We start from the raw sequence: 18,351 nt of genomic DNA on the forward strand, positions 1-18,351 counted from the left end.
ATAACTTGTTCATTTTGTCCCAAAGCATCTGGAATACCTTGCTATTCATTCTTCCCCTTCCGGCTCTTGCCCACCAATCCCTCCTTAAAGTGTTATCCCTTCTTCCTGAGGAAAGTAGCTCTTCTGCTTCTGGATTTCTATAAGATTGGACCTATACATCTTTATATACTCACCATTTGGGGTGATGATTATTACAATATAGAAAAAATTTATTTATTTATTTACCTAATTTATTTATCTAATTTCCTTGAATGGAAAGTAATGTATCACACAGCTACAGATCTGAACATCCGGATACCTGCAAAGATACTCAGCCATCATTTGTTACATGAATGGTTAACTGAATGAGTTACCATTTTGTAATTATATAGATAAATGCATTATGGCATAGTTGACATATGCGGTAAAAATAAAATAAATACCTCACAGCATAGAGATGTTTCTATTTTTTCTGTTTCTTCAGGCACGTGCCACACCAATACTCTGTAGTTGGCAACTCAAGCAAACTGCTGCAAAACTGAGGGAGACCACACATCATTGGTAAGTAACATGTTATTTCTAAATCGGATGGTAGTCCAAAAGCCAGTGTTTGTACCCTCATTTTATTTAAAGTCCTATTTTATAAGAATTTTAGATATTCTGGTATTTTGGGAAAACACAGGAAATTGATGAAGAAACCTTTTCAAGAAAATTGCTGTTTCTTATGGAATTGAACATAAAAGCTTTCAGTTTTATACAACGCTGAGAAAATTTCATGTATTTCTAGAAGGAATTTATACTTAGGGTGAATGTTTTGATGATGCCCAACAGACATTCTGAAAATATACAAATTATAAATGAACAGTTTGATGGATTTTCACAAAGTGAGCACACGCCTGTAACCAACACCTAATTAAGAAACAGTAGCACCAGTGTTCCAATAGGTCTTCTGACCCCTTCTCATCAAACCCCTTCCTCTCCACCCTTTCCCCACCCCATCAAAGTTAAACACCGTCATAATTTCTAACACTGCAAATCAGTTCCCCTGTTTAAAAGTTTTGTAAAATTGGACTATCTTTTTAAATGATTTAAAAAATAAAGACAAAATTGGGGAAAAAAAAAGAGCAGAAAAGCTAAGTGATTTTCTATTTATGTAACAGCTGTTTTGCCAGATGATTTGATAGCTAATTGGAGTTGTATTGCTGTTATTCTTAAACCCAGTAAACATCACCTGTTTTAATTGAGGGTCGCTGCTGATTAAGCACTGTATCAGTTTTTCCCCTCATATTTGTGCTTAATAAATTATAGCCTGCCCAAGATTAGGAAAGGTATTCATCACGTCAAATGTTTACAACAACTGTCTTTTATAATTAGAGCTAAAGATTTTCTTTTAGCATTGACTGATTAAATCGGTAATTAACATGGGATAAAGATTTTGCATGGTTTCTCAAAGGAACCAAGAAAATAGATACAGATACACTTAGATCAGCAAAAGGCTTAATAACACATTTGTTAAAGGCACTATTGTATGTAACATAATAAATGGGAAATAAGATCACATTTTATTTATTTCAAGAAAGATAACTGTCTTTGTAGTTATTTAATCTGGAGAATATCTTCCTAGTGGCCTCCTAATCCTTCATACATTTTAGGCCTCTTCCCAAGGAAATAGCAATTAAATCCTAAAACTTCAAGTGTTCGTTAAATGATTCAGATAGCATCTTATTGATTGAATTCCTGGAGAGAAAGATAGTAGGATTTCTACCTGTCAAAATTAAAAAAAATTTTTTTTTTAAATGCTGGCCAATTTCTTTTAAAGTATTAAATGTTTTATTTATGGTTTTTTCTTCTGTGTTATTAACTTTAATTTTAAGTCATTTGGTACATTTCTTTAAAATAATTTATCATCCAAATAGTCTCTTTACACACTGTAATATTTTATCTAGTCTTGTCCATTTTATGTTAATTATCTATTCTTCAGAGGATGTCCTTGACTTTGCTCCTAAATTTTAGGATGTGTTTTAGTTTAGAAGGACCAGTAGTCTTCTGTATCTTTGTCACCTCAAACTGTTCTTAAACACATGCCTAATTGGTCTCCAATTATGTGAATTGTGCACACAAGAAAAATATTTAAAGTAATAATTACTAATTAAGTTTTATCTGAAACTATTAAGTGGGCTTATACCTATCTTAAAGGCTATGTGTGTTAAAAAGCATTTAGTGAGTTGAACAATTTAAAGAATCAATTTGACAATGTCCCAACTCTTAAAAAATAGATAACTTGGAATATATGCCATTCAGTTTGTTGTGTTTAAAAAAAAATGTAATAAAGGTAGGGTTAATCCTACTCATCCACCCTCAATAGGCAACTACAGTTGTGATTTCTATCAAGGGGATTGGTTTTGCCTGTCCTTGAACTTCATTTCAATGAATAATGCAATATGTGCTAATTTTGTTTCTGTCTTCTTCACTCAGTGATGCCTCTGAGTGTCAACCCTGTTGTTGAGTATGATAGTAGTAATACATTTGTTTTTACTGTTTAATTGTATTCCATTAGATTAATGTGCCATGATTTTGTAATTATTCCTGCAGTAGACATTTGGGTTATTACCAAGTTTTAGATATTATGAATAAAGCTTCTGTAAGTATCTTTTTTAAAGCATTTTTGAGACCACATGTGTTCATTTCTTTTGGGATAATAACAAGCTGAGGAACTCCTGGGTCATAGGACACATTGGTGTTCTACCTCTTAACTGCCTCACTGTGTCTTTAGAATCTTTGTCCCATTTTACACTCCTACTGGAAATTAAGGACAGTTTCATTTGTTCCAGATCTTCACCAACACTTGATGTTATTAGTCTTGGGTTTGGGCTTTTCTTGTGCTCTCATAGTGGTTTTGCATTGCCCTGTGACTACGGATGCAGAATATATTTTCATGTGCTAATTAGCCATAACACATGCTTATATTTTCTTTTTTTTCCTTTTTGTCTCTTCAAGTTATTTGCTCATTAAATTCGTTTGCATGATTCATTTTTCAAAATATATTTGGGATAGAAGGCCTTTGTCTTCCCCCAGCCCCAGGACTCCATGCATGCTTGGCAAGTGCTCCTGCCAATATACTTCAGCCCCCTTTATCAAATTTTATGTATTAGGAAAAATTTTACTCAGTCTGTAACTTATCTATTTTCCTAACTATGTCTTTCGATAAATAGGCTTTTGATGAGGTATAATTGATCAATATTTTCTTTTATGCTCAGTGCTAAGAAACATTTGCTAATACCATGTTTGAAAATCTTTATACTTCTGATTTACATTTGAGTCTATGATGATACTGGATTCATTTTTATGCATGGTGTGAGGGCAGGGGTATACATTTTTTCACATGTTTTTGCAATTGTTCCAGTGTAATTTATTGAAAAATAGCTTTGGTACTTCAGTGAAAGTCAGCGGACCATATATAAACATATTTCTATTTCTGTGCTATTTCTTCTATTCCTTTGATTGAGTTATCCTATATTGACCTTATTGAGTTATCCTGTATTGACCGTATTGTCTCAAATGTGAGTCTTGAAGTCGGGGGATATAAGTTCTCCAACTTTCTTCTTTTGCCCAATTATCTTAGCATTCTTCATCCTTCACATTCTCATATATATTTTAGAATAAATTATTCAATTCTACAAAGAAGGAAAATGTTCCATATCTTATTGTTAATTATGATATGAACTTATACTTTTTGTAGATACCTTTTCAGACTAAGGAAGCTCCTTTGTTAAATTTTTTTTACAATGAATGGGTATTGAATTTTTGTCAAAACTTATATATTGAAATGATCATATGGCCTGTCTTCCTTTCCTGATAACTTGATGGATTGAACAGATATTTTTTTTTCAGTGCTAACTACATCTTACATTCCATTGGATAAACCATCACTCGTTACTGATGTATGGCCATTTTGTTTCATCCTAAATTTGAGTTGACAATATTTGGTCAAAATTTGTCTATATTCAGGAGGGATATTGGTATCTATATTTTGTTGAAATATTTTTGTTAGATTTTATTACCTGGGTGCTACTGGCCTCATTATATGAGTAGAAAAATATTTAAGCATTTCCTCCTCCTGTCTTTTCTTAAATAATTTGTGTAGACTTATTTATTCCATAAAATTTTTATAGAAATTCACCAGAGAATTCATCTATGCTTGGAGTTTTCTTGATTAGGAGCTTTTTAATTATGAATTCAATCCTTTAAAAGATTCAGATTCAGTGTTACTCATATTTTCAACTTTTTATGTTAATTTTTGCAAATTGTGTTTTTGAGCGTACTTATTTCATCAAAGTTGTCAAGTGTATTCTCATAAATGTTCATAATATCCCTTTATTATCTTTTAAATACCTGTCTGAGCTGTAATCATATTTTCACTTTCATTCTTGATATTGGTAATTTATATTTTTATTTTTGTCTTGGTCAGGCTTGCTTTAGCCCATTATTTTGAGTCTTTTCCAACTATCAGTTTTTTAATTTGTTACTTTTCTTTACCTTTTATCTATTCTTAATTTGATTTTTTTTGCTCTTATTTTTGCTCTCATTTTATTACTTTGCTTTTAATTTGATATCTTCTCTAGATTTTTAAGAAAATGGTTATTAATTTCAAGTCTTTCTTTTTTTCTAATATAAGAATTTTCATGCTACAAACTTCTCTTGATCATTGGGTCGGCTGCATCCCATGAATTTTTTTTATGGTGTTTTCATTACCATTTAGTTTAAAATGTTTTTTTAATGTTTTTAATGACTACCTCTTTCAACATATGTTATTTAGAAGTATGTTGTTTTGTTTCCAAAATTTGGAAGCTTTTCTATGTTGATTATTTTTATTGATTTCTAATTTGAACTCTGCTTTGCTTAAAGGCACACTTAGGATATTTCTATCTTTTGAAATTTATTAAAACACCATATCTTAGAGCCCAGAATTAGCACACAGTCTATCTTCATGAATGTTCTAAGTGTATTGGAAAGAAGTATGGCTGGGCACAGTGGCACACACCTGTAATCCCAGAGGCTTGGGAGACTGAGACAGGAGGATCATGAGTTCAAAGCCAGCCTCAGCAAAAGCAAGACACTAAATAAAATACAAAATAGGACTGGGGATGTGGCTGAGTGGTCAAGTGACCCTGAGTTCAATCCTCAGTACCTCCCCCCTCCAAAAAAGAAAGAAGTATGTACTATGAAGTTGTGGGGCATGGTGTTAACATAAATATCAATGTATTCAATGTAGCTGATCATGTGGTTGAAGTATTCTTTATTTGAAAGATTTTTATCTGCGTGTTTTATAAAATACTGCAAGAGAAGTGTTGAAAATCTATTAGTGTAGATTTATCATCTATGACTTTCTTTTATTCTGTTGGTATTTTCTTCATAAATTTTTGAAGCTCCATTATTAAACACATATATACCTGCGAGTAGAGTTGTTATAAGTTTTTAATAAATTACCATTTTTATCATGTTGAAATGGTCTCTCTTTCACTCTTACCACTCAGATGGGCTGGCTTCGATATCTTTCTATCCAGCACCATCAAAGGTAAAGAAGATAGAGATATTAAGTCTCTGTCTCACCACAAGTAGCCCTTCTCTGCTTGGTCACATGGAGTCTTGCACTCTTTGTGGACAACCCATGCCTTAGCCGAGGACCCACAGGGTGTGTCTAGGAAAAGTTCCACTCCTCCTTCCTTGTATTCCTACCCTACTGTGTATTCCTTTCTGGTACCCTACCATGCAAGCTCCAGATGCTCCACCATCCCTGACCTCTGCCCTCTCTCTAAATGTTAAGGAGCTGACTTTGGCTCCACTTCATTCATACAATCTGAAGACCGTAAGAAGCCAAGACAATATAGAGTTCCCTTCATGGACTTCTACCTCTCAAGGATTCTAGTCCTGAATTGCCTATTGTCCATTGCCTCAGAACAGATAAATACAATATTTTGTCCATTTCATTGTTTATCATGGGAAAATATATCCAGTGGGAGTTACTCCAACATGGTCGTGTGTTGAAGGCCTCAGGTTTGGGCATATTTTTTAGCAGACAAAATAATTACATTAAGACTCTACTAATTTTGATGGAGATGAAGGATAAAATCATCTATAAATCTAGACAAATAATATATCTACCAGTCTTTTATAAATAGGGTAAACATATTTTCTGGGTTTTCCTAGCATAGTTCCACTTAATGTCTACTGTAAATAGCTCCCCATTTCACACTCAAAAAATATCCTAGTTTTTACAATAAATTTTGCTTTATTTATAAATCTCAATGCTAGTGATTTGTGAGTATGAGAATCCTATAGTCCAACCTTTCCTTCATTATAGAATCATTTTTAATATTCAGTTTTCTTTAGCAAATTTCATATTGTTATTTCTTTTTTAGGAGGATTTTTTTCTTTACCAGCTTGTAAGTTTGTATACAATGCAACCCTTCATTCTCTAGTACTTCGAAATAAGTTTCAAATGCGGTCAAAATGTGCTCTTGAGAAATAAGCTATACAATGCAAACCACACTTTTACCAGAAAATTTTTTAAAAGTTGGAAAAATGAATCCCACTTATTCATAAACTTCTCTCTTTTAAGGAGATTTTTTTAATTGTAAAAAGATAGCAGGTTGCTCCTAGGTGTGTGGTTGACTGGATTAACTCTACAGAACTCTGACTTGGTTCTGATGTGCCCATGACTGAGACATCAGAGGACTTTTGGGAGGAGTCAAGACCTTTTTTGTCACAGACCAGCTCCAACAGGGGGTCTCAGGAGAGGAAAGGATGGTAAGGAGTCCGCGAAAGAGGGGTGGAGAAACAACACAGACACCAAAGTGAAGGTGTTGATCCCAATCTTTACTTGTGAAGTTGATCATATATACTTTTCATTTTGGCAGGCTCACAGTACTTTGTGATTACAAAACAGGAATCATTATTCAAAGAAACAAAATATTACGTAGCTACAATTAGAATAGAAGAATGTATCTTGGCTTATGCATAAGCAAGCATTTGTACTTTCAGTTCGAGTTTTGTTTTGAGCTGTTTCTGCTTAGTTAACTTTTAATAATAGTTAGAAATGTCCCAAACTATTGGCCTATACCTTGACTATTCTTTCTTGACTTACTGACTGGAACTGGTGCCATGGTTATGGCAAGGGGTTGACTTGTTATTACTTTTAATCAAACAAAAGTAAGAGCACAAACCATTGTGCACAGGAACAAGAACAAGTTGCCCAGTACTAAGCACTAATCTGTCTTCTTAACATTAATTTTCCTTCTCTAGATTTTAATTTAATTTCTCAAAAACTTCCTTGACAGGAATACAGGGAGTTTTCCATTAGACATTAACAATTTACACTCCACAGCTGAATCATTGCATTTAGAGCAAACAGATCTATTCTTAGAAGTAGTTGCATTAATTGGGAAAGTCATGATTTTTTCTTCATACTTAATGGTCATATGAGAAATCGCAACTATACTTATTAAAGGAGTACAAAAACAAATCAGCCCATTCCTAGAAACATACTGCGCTCCTCCAGAGGATGGACACCTTGCGCCATCCACCTCAGTAGGGCCTTGCCATTGCCTGAGTCAGGGGAGGGGCACAGCACTTTTTACTTCTAGACCCTCTCTTTTCCATTCCTCCAACAATTTAGTCATTTCCATGTTAGCTATCATGACCCGGCCTTCTGGAAAGCATGGAATCATTTCAATATATCCAATCACACTACAAAAGGGAAAAACTTAGGCAGAGAAAAGTGTTCTACATGACCTTACATTTAGAAAGGAAGAGGCTACTTAAGGAAGACAGCATCTGAGAGTAAATGTAGAACCTTTGACCATACATACGACTCTCTTATTTAAAGCTCTGATATTCTGTGGATGATATCTGGGGCCAGTTTTTGGATTTCAGATATTCATAGATTTTTTTCTCCTTGATTTACAAGGTCATATATTTTAGATGTTTATTTCTTCTTTTGGAGATAATTGGAACTCTGCAGGAAACTGGTAAAAGAAAGGTGAAGAAATAATCATTAATAACAATGCTATAACAGTCATTAATAGCCAATGCCTTGATAGCTTAGTGAGCATTGTTGGCAGAGGAATCCTCTTGTTCATTATTTATTTTCTTTGATTACATACCTAGTTAATGCAAACTGACAACTTGAATGGTTACCTAGTTATTTTTCAGTCACCCAGTTATATGTCAGACTGCAGACAGTAATAAATGTTAAACTTTCAAATCTTATGCAAATACGTTGTATTTCCATGTAGCTCATCTTTGGCAATTTATTACATTTATGTTTTTCTACTGAAAACTATTCATAACCTATTTAATGTCAGGCTCATACCTCAAATGAAGTACGAAGAACACCTTTCATAAATTGCAAGGTTTTCTTTGGTAATAGTCCTCGGAGAAGCTTCAAACTGTTAGTCAGATGCACTTATTTTGAGAGCGGCAGCTTGAGTGTTATAATACTCTCCCTCTGTTTTAAAACATCCCAAAGAACGCTGTCAAGCTCTAAGTTTCTATACCTAGTATCTACTAAATCAGATCAGGCCATTTTTATATAACGGTTGCAAATGTGTTTTTTTGAAAGTTAAATCTGTTTCTATTTTTCAATCAATTTAAAATGTGTAGAAAAAGTGTTCTGATTGTATATTATCCAATCTTCATCAGCTGCCGGAAGGAAATGCTGTGAAAATCTGTGATTTAAAACCCTTAAAACTTCTGCTTGAAATGCATGTTTTGTTAAGAACATTAAATATGCAAAGTATTTTAAACAGAATTTTGATGTCTTTATTAATAGCATTTAAAAGTTTTAGGATTTCAGATATTCATAGATTTTATTCTCCTTGATTTACAAGGTCATATATTTTAGATCTTTATTTCTTCTTTTGGAGATAATTGGAACTAAACAGGAAACTGGTAAAAGAAAGGTGAAGAAATAATCATTAATAACAATGCTATCCTTTCTAAGAATTACTGGGAGTAATACATTTTACATAGGCTAGGTACATACCATAAATATCAGTGGAAACATACTTATAGACCATTGTATTTAAATTGCTTGCTATGAGCCGTGTAAAATACAATGATCTTGCCTTCCTGAGTTTCTAATCTGCTACATAAATAAAAATAAAATACACATGCCAAAGGAATAGTTTTCCAGACTAGAAGGGCAAAAAGATTTTTTTCTCTTCTATACTTCATAGTTAAAGTGGGATTTATATTGTGGAATGGAGACAAGGCATAAAAATAATTCATGATGAAAATAATATTGAATAATAACAAATTTAAATGTATCCTATTAAATCTAAGCAACATATCTTGGATATGTAAAAATAGTCGTGAAAAATATAGAATAACCCAATAACAACAGATGATTTTCTTTTTTATAGCTATATTTGGTTTCATATTAGTTGAAAAAACACAGAAACTGTTAATTAGTACTTCAGGTTTTTATATTTAGTTTTACCTACTTTGTCAGTTAGCTTTATGTTCATCCATAGGTAAGAGATTGCCAGAAAAATCATGATTTAAACATATAGGGATTTATTCTCTCACTTAAGGTAAGTCCTGAAGCAGGGCAGCCCCATGATTCATTCAGATTTCTTGTAGCCCTTCAACACTCCATTTCTGTGGTATTGGATCAAGTCCAAGATAGCAGTTAGCGCTCCAGCCATCACATCTCTCTTCCAGACCTACAGCAAGAAGAAAGAAAAAGGGATGCTAGACTTTAAAAAGATTTCAAGTAAGTACCATACATTACTGTCATGCTCACATACCAATGGACGAAGGCTGTCCAATAGATACATCTCCTAACTAGAGTCTAGAAAATGCAGTCTTTTATCTGGATGCCTGTCTCTCCTAACTACAATGAGATCTGGCTTTGTTATGGGAAAGAAGGGGATATTGGAGCCTAAAGTAGGCATATGGCAGTTTTTTTCATTCCTGTTAAACATTTTTAACATTCTTGACGTACGCTGTGGCATTACTAATTCAAAATGAGCCTGGCCAACATTGTATCCCTATATAAGGTTTATTGCTCACTAGGTGGATCTATTCTAGGCACCACACATGTCACTTGGTACTTGGGAAGGCTTCCCTTATTCAAGCTATCTGATTATATGAACATTCTGGAAGATTTAATTGAAAAATGACGCATCTTAGAATGAGAATGATATCTAGTTGTGTGGTTAAGTTACACACATGTGTGTGTGTGATTTCACCTTTGAGCAAAGAAATAAATAAGTAATTATATAGGTAACAGGTTGTGTAGTTAGGTTGATTAATAAAAAAGAGCAAGAAAAAGAAAAGATGATGGGAAAGGAAAGGAGGAGAGAAGAGGAAGAAAAGGAAGGATTTAGAAACAATTCTTAGGATATCTGTTCTAATGTGATTTTGAAGCAATCAAAGATAAATGGTCTGATCAGAATTTACATCTCTATGTTGACCTACCCTGCTCATAATCTTCATAGTGTAGCACATCATTCTGCTCTGGGATGCTGTTTATTTGTGATCCTTACCATGTTTTGTGGATGAATCTTCATTTCCACAGTTGTAAATGCTAAGAGCACACCTTAAATAAAGTCCTGAGGAAGTTTTTTTTCTTCTAACGTCTTACCATATATTGGTTTCTTTATTTATTGCATAAGAAAGAAAAAAAAAAAAGAATCTCCCACCTCCTTTGCTGAATGCTCTTTGTCCATGGGTCCCTGTCACAGTCAGCACTGCCACTGTCCTAGGCAGGCTGCATTTCCTTGCATCATCCCAGTGGAAGGATAGAACTGTAGTCTATTCCCTTCTCACTGTGAGGAATTCGCTCCTCACCGAGATCTAGATGAAATAAGGCCCTGTATCAGGTAGCTCCATGACGCCATGTTTTCCCATTAAATAGCTCTCTGACATGAAAGATGCAGAATACTCTCTAGGGGTTAGTCAGGAGACTTTCCTCCAGCCATGTTTTTCAACCATTCTCTTAACCAAGTTTAAGGACTGAAAATTCCCCATTTCTCCCAACAGTAGCAAGCCTCGTAGAAATTAGGTAGACCTGCCAAGGTGGAATATCACAGAGTGAATTTCTTCTTGTTTCTCATATACTCTCATGCGAATGAGTTGAATCTCCACAGTCTCATTTAAATTTGTGAAGATGTTATTAAATGTGGTTTACAGCAATAAAAAAAAAAAAGTCAAGGAGAAAAATTCTTTCTTTTTCTTTAAAATATCCAGTACTTGTCACCAGAGGTTAGGGATCACATTGTAGAGGCCCCAGATGTGATGCTGGTGATATTTTGCTGAGGTCTTGTACTCTTATTCCCTCTTATAAAATTAGTCGACACCCTTTTGGTGCCTAGTTGATTGCACATTCCAAAGTGATCTGTCAAATATCAGCACCTGTGAGCTTCAGGCACATACTGAAGTTAAGAAAAAAAAAATGTTTGTTGTTTTTCTTTTTCACGTTCAGATTGGATTTTAAAAATAAAATAGGTGAACTTCTTTCAGTGCATCCAAGTTAATTTTTCAAAAATTCTACTCTTGCATAGTCAATGGGGATGGGATAAATATTATGGGATTTTCATTTGCATTGCCCTTCCTGTTCTCTGAAATAATTTATTATAATTTTCATGAGACTTCATAATATTATTCATTCACTTCATAATTGAAACGTTGTTAAACTCTGCCTCATGTTGATTCCTGACCTATACCAGCCAAAGGCACCTTCTTCTGCTCCTTCTCTCCTTTCCAACTAAGGAAGTTAGCAAGTTTGATATCCAATGATAACCTGCATATATAATTCTGGTCTTATTTATTTGTAAAATGGAAATAAAATTCCTGGCTTTTTAAAAATGTATGGTAGATTAACTGATGGAAAAGTGGCTTAAAATTTTATACATGCAAATATTAGCAATTGTTACTTTTAAAAGTTTTTTAAAAAACAACAAAAGACTTTGGGGCATTAAAATGTGATTATTAGTCTTTCAACAACAATTAGTTTATCACTGGGACATGTTTACTAAGAATAGTGACTGCATATTGTATTCAAGTCGATCACCCCATATCTAGTAACATAGTAAAAGTGATAAAATAGTGACCCAGCATCACAGAATCAGGAAAATTGCCAGCTGCTAGAATAGTGCCTGGTACTCAGTAGGTCCTGAATAAAAATTTATTTAATGAGCTCTATCTTCTAGTCTTTGAAACCAGATTAGAGGGAGAAAAAGAGATGTGCCCTCACTTTAGTAAACATTATATTAACTCACAGTTTGCCTGGTAAATGACAAGTCCTTCCTTTTATAAGAAAGACAGCAAAATCCAGAAAGCACTGAGTACAGTTCCTCCTAGGACCAATATCTAGAGCCAACCCAAATGGGTCAAATACAGGCTCATGTCAGATCAGTTCTGTTCCTAAGAAATCTTATTTATTTATTTGTTTGTTTGTTTATTTATTTATTATTTTTATTTATTTATTTATTTATTTTATCCTGTTATTTCTATTAGGCTAACTTGAATATGCAATGAGAATTACTGATTGAGCTAGTATACTATAAAATTATAAAAAATAGCTTTAGACTCAAAGATTGAATTCAAGTTTTTGTTTTGTTTTGTTTTGTTTTTGGTACCAGGGATGCTCAACCCCTGAGCCACACCTGCAGCGTTTTTTTTTTTTTTTTTTTTTTTTTTGGTTTTTTTTTTTTTTTTTTTGGAGATAGGGTCTTGCTAAGTTGTTTAGGGCCTTGCTAAATTGCTGAGGCTGGCTTTGTACTGTGATACGCCTGCCTCAGTCCACCCCTGTCCCCCAGCTGCTGGAATTACAGGCACATGCCATGTCACCTGGCTAGAAGATTGAATTCTAAGGAAAATCCAAGGTATGAAAGTCTTCCTCTCTGCCTTCCCCATTTAGGAATAGCCTGGGTCTACTTATATTCCACATTCCCAGGAGTTTTTCTCTATCTATCTGATCAAAAGGGTGATACATTGTCAAATATTGTTGGAGATACAGAATTTTAAAACATTATTTATTTTTAAAAAATTATGGGCAGATGTAATGATTCCATGGATTGTTACTTCTCATTAGTTTTCTAAACCTAGTATCACTAAGAAGGAAACTCTGTGGAAGTAATTCACAGGGACAAGCAGAAAAAGGAAAAAAAAAGAATTTAGAGAGAATAAATTTATTAAATAGTGTAGTCCAGAAAACAGACAAGATGAACAGGACTAATTATATTATGCCACAGAAAAGTGACATCTGGAGACAGAAAAAGAGGAGCAATATTTACTGACCATGTATTATGCATGACTGATTATTCTAGGACCTGAAATATATTCTAGGTCTTGAAATTGGTCTTTATTTTTTACCTCTTTGGCTTGTTTGGCTTTATTTCTATTAGCATTACTAGTGCACATTAAAACTGTGACAAGTCAATGAAATGTGAGTGGGACCGAGTGTTTCTTGGAGACTTAAAAGAACAGTGACAGAGACAATGCCAAAAATATACCCTTCCAGATGTTAACCCTTGGGCTGCCTGGGTTTATTTCTAACATCAGCAGCCAAAGGAGGGGAGTTTGGGAATTTTAACACTTAAGCGAAATGATTAACGTGCTCATCTCTCTACTGAGCATCTAGACCATATAATTAGCACATTTTTTTTTAGTTTCAGGGCTTTTGATAGCATCCTTCCCAATTAGAATTACTATCTTTTACATTATTCCTCACATTCATGAAACTTCTGTGATTTTTGTACACTTGCCATGGAGAGAAAACTAGGCACACAGTTCAGAAAGTCAAAAAAGTGTGGGGTGAAAATACTCTGGTGTAATTTTCAAGTTAATTCTGGAAGTTCAAGGTTTTAGTTAAAAGAACATATGTTTTCAAGGACTTCCACTGTCCGCCTGTTTTCCTGCAGAGTTAGGCTGCAATACCCTGACTCTCCAGGCTCTGACTTCATTATAAGGAAAACCCTTTGTAGAGGGCATCTGTTCAATTCTAATAATAAATTTTAAGGGAGGTACAGAATCAAAATGAGAAGCAAATGGATTAATTATTCCTCTACATGGGAGCTGGGAATTCATTCATTACGTTTGTTCCTCATCACTGTGTGTACTCTTGGGCTTCTGCAGAAAAGAAATGTTAAATGAGAAATGAAAGGGGTAAGACTTTATTTTCTCATTGTTGGAATTTCTGTATCAGTACCAGTTTTAAGAGAACTATTTTAGCAATTGGGCCTTTGTACAGCCTGGCACATAGGCCACTTCTTGACTTGGAGGGTAAAGATTTATAAACTATGGTACCCATGCTCAAGTACATGGGAAAGCTGGGAAAGCAAAAGTCTAGACAAAAGAGCTGGGTTCTGACCCTAACTTCGCCCCTCACTAGTTATATTACCTAGCACACGCAGCATCAAAGACCTCATCTGTAGAAACAGGATTAGAACCAATTATTTCTGAGGCTTCTAATTCTGAAATTTTATATTTCCATATAATTATTCACTTCCATTACAGAAAAGGGTTGCAATGGTAATTTCACAATTTATTCACCTAGTCCAACATTGAAAATTGAAAAATAGAAGATGTAACTTATAGTCATGAGCATAGAAGTAATTACTTAAAATCATCAGATTGAGCTCTTGAAAGATATTATTAAGAGAAGCAGAGCAACAGGGTCTGAAGGGGTTTCAAAACAACCACCAAAGTCAAATTAACCAGTGGCCCTTCCTGGACATTATTAATCAACAATTTTCCAATTTTAATTGCAGGTCTTTTAAAAACTATATATGTATTCCCAAGGGGTCTGTCTCTATTCAAAGTAACACCTTGATGTCTGTTTCATTTTGCATGCATAAACTGTTGTGGTTATTGAATATATTATGCTTTTTGCAAATAATATTTTGTTTGCTGATTTGATAACTGATCTAGTTTATATAATATTTTAAACAATGGATTAAAGAGTCTGTTTCTCTGACAAAACTGTAGACCATCCAAGGGTGCAGACCAAGGAACCAATGCACAATGAGTTCTAAAAACCTGTGTGCATGTGCACAGGAGTGTGTGTGTGTGTGTGTGTGGGTGGGTGGGTGCGCGCGCGCGCATGGCGCATGTGTACTTATGCAGGTGTGCATTTAGTTGCACTGAAGAAAGGTTTATCAACTCATCTGAATCATCCTTGTTAGGAATGCTCTGCAAACTTAATGAGCATACTCTTAATATTAGATATCATGTCACTGATCAAACTACTTTTACATTGTTATTTATTTACAACCCACCTCTTTCCACAAAGAATTGGAGGCAATATACAATAAAAAGTCATATACAGAAGTAAACTATAAATAGAGACAGAAGATTAATACCAGAGACAAGGAGAATATGCCAATCATAAGTCTTGTTGCTGGGCATCATATTTCATTAGAGCTTTCTGGTAGCCAGAGGAAATAAATGGAAGCATGCTCAGTTGCAAGGTCCTCATTAACAGCTATGAGGAAGCATACAGGTCCCTCAGGGGAAATAACACATTTTGATAAACACATTAAATAGTTGTGTTCTCCAGACAAAATCCTGTGGAACTATTCTCATTATTTACACTGAATTCCAAATGAATTGATAATTTTTTTTCATGGTGTACTGATAGGCTTATGTACCAATTAGACATCATATGGAACTTTGCTTAGCAACTAAATAGTTATTTGACTAGCCTGGTTAAGTTCAAGGCCTCCTGTTTTAGATATAAAAATAACACAAGTTAATCTTGAATTACCAAGAGTTTTTCCTTTATTTTTTAACTTTTCTTGCAACAGTGAGTATACATACAATGGTATACTTTTAACCATTGAAGGTATATAACTCAGGGGCTTTAAATACATGCATAATATTGTGTAAATATCAATACCATTTGCAGAACATTTTTACCATTTTAAACAGAAACTGTACCCATTAAAAATAACTTTGTATTCTTACTTTCTCTAGCCCCCAGTAACCTATATCTGTCTCTATGAATTTCTCTATTCTGTGTATCACATATAAGCAGAACCATACAATTTTTGTCCCTTTGTGTCTGGCTTTTTTCACTTAGCATAATGTCTTCAGATTCATCCATGTTGTTCCATATATCAGAATTTCATTTTATTTTATGCATGAAAAACACTGCAATGTATCCTTGTCTTTTTTAAAAACACAATTGCACCTTTTCAATATTTAGATGTTTCCTTATCCCTTGGGTTGTGGGAAAACTAGTGAAAGATTCTAACATAAAATCTGCCTATCTTAAGTATCACAATTCAAAACGTTCTCTCAATTAATTTGCTTACCTCAAGGTTTTCTTTTGATGCTATTACCCAATTCACTGTAATTTGACTTGATGCTTCTATTTTGAGCAAGTCTCTTTTTTATGCTTTTATGAAAAGAATCACATTTTTGTTGTTATTTTAAAAAAAAAAAAAGTATAGGGGGCTGGGGATGTGGTTCAAGCGGTACCGCTTGCCCGACACGTGCAGGGCGCTGGGTTCGATCCTCAGCACCACATGAAAATAAAGGTGTTGTGTCCACCGAAAACTGAAAAATAAATACTAAAAAATTCTCTCTCTCTCTCTCTCTCTCTCTCTCTCTCTCTCTCTCTCTCTCTCTCTCTCTCTTAAAAAATAAAAAAAGTATAGGACTAGGGATGTAGCTCAGTGACAGAGTACTTGGTAAGCAGGCACAAGGCCCTGGGTTCAATCTCTGATAAAAATAAATAAATAAACAAATACATATTTTTATATATTTATATGCGCACGTAGATGTATATCTAAACTTTCAAAATATTGGTGTCAAAGGTGTGTCATTTGACATTTTTCTTAGTCAAATATTTTCATGTCTCCCTTTGTAATAAGCACTGCAAATTGTATCTCTTTTTCCCTTGATCTAGTAGCTGCTTGCTTCCTAAGACTGTATGCTAGCTCATTGAAAGCTTTTGTCCCATTCCTACAGTCTAAGCAAAAACTCAACATGAGGAACATGGAGATTCAAGATTTTTAAATAATTGACTAGAATTTAAGTAATACAATCCCTACACAGGCATGAAAAAGCTATCCTGGGATTAGGATTAAGCTCAATATTAATGCACTTGCCTAGCATGTGCCAGGCCCTGAGTTTAACCCTCAGCATGGCCAAAAATATACATTTTTTAAAAAAACTGAATCAGTCCCGTAGTTATGCCTCTACTTTGTTCATTAAAAAAATAATGTATAGGGATCAAGACTTATGTCAAATAACAAAATGTATATTAAAAACCTAATTCGAAAACAAACATGCTTATGAAATATTCTTTTAAGTGTATCCATACTAACACTTTCTGATAATGACACATTTCACTGGACTCTTCTAAATGATAAAATATTTGAAGAGTAAACTTAATGGGAAAAGCTTGCTATTGTTCTAAATATGGACTTGAAAGTGCAGTCACATATGAATCTTTGAGCAAGCATTTTTTTAATGAATGTTTCAACAATGCTACCTACTTAAGTTAGGCCATAGTGGCTCACACTTGTAGTCTCAGCTACTTGGGAGGCTAAGGCTGGAGGATCACAATTTAAAGGCCAGTGTGAGCAACTAGCAAGTCATTGTCTCAAATAGGACTGGGGATATAGCTCAGCAGTAGAGCAACCCTGGGTTTAATCCATAGTACCACAAAAATTAAAAAAAAAAAAGTTGAAAGAAAGAGTTACCTACTGAAGAAATTTCTTGCAGTGCTTTTCCCAGTTTTTTTTTTCTTTATTAAATTTTATTAATAATTTTGGAAGTAGCTATAGACTGAATGAAATGAGATACAAAAATATTCTAATTTTAAAGCAAACTTTTAAAATAAATATAAATTCAATACATGAAAATCTTCAGTAAAATCCATTTAAATCACACAGATTCCTGAATGTTCTCTGGATTTTCTATTTTTTATAGTATTAATATTTAATTTACTTTGTATTCTATATTTATAATGTAACATGATATAAATCAAGTAATATGGATAGGTACTTAATATTCAGTTCTCCAATAAATTTTTTAAGAAAATCTATTAGTTTTTTTTTATTCTCATGCCTTTATTTCATATTCAAATTAAAACTTCAATCAAAAATATGGTTTAAAATCTTACATTGTTACCCATTTAATTTTAGTATTATACCTTACTAATAAACTTTTGGTTATGATCAGTTTTAATTCATTTTAATTCAGTTTTAATTCAGTGATATTTCTAAATTGGGTAATTAATATCTGACATTATTCCTAGTACCTGACACCTGCTTCAATGTCCTTTACCATGAGGAAAGTTTTCCATTGAGCCAACATAAATAAAATCTGGAAGCTAGAGAAAATAGCTACCTTGAA

The 18,351-nt window shown here is 33.7% G+C and overlaps 1 protein-coding gene across 11 annotated transcripts in view; it reads left to right on the forward strand.

Annotated features, from left to right (window-relative positions):
- The window catches only part of Tenm3 (teneurin transmembrane protein 3), a 2,430,710-nt gene that overhangs the window by 1,603,305 nt on the left and 809,054 nt on the right, over positions 1-18,351 (forward strand). For all 11 annotated transcript variants that reach the window (XM_078031007.1, XM_078031002.1, XM_078031009.1 and 8 more), the window contains one exon: positions 464-540. The gene's annotated coding sequence lies outside the window, so the exon portion shown is untranslated. The remainder of the gene's footprint in view (positions 1-463; positions 541-18,351) is intronic.

This window comes from Ictidomys tridecemlineatus, chromosome 14, assembly GCF_052094955.1.
Source record: "Ictidomys tridecemlineatus isolate mIctTri1 chromosome 14, mIctTri1.hap1, whole genome shotgun sequence".
Lineage (NCBI taxonomy): Eukaryota > Metazoa > Chordata > Mammalia > Rodentia > Sciuridae > Ictidomys > Ictidomys tridecemlineatus.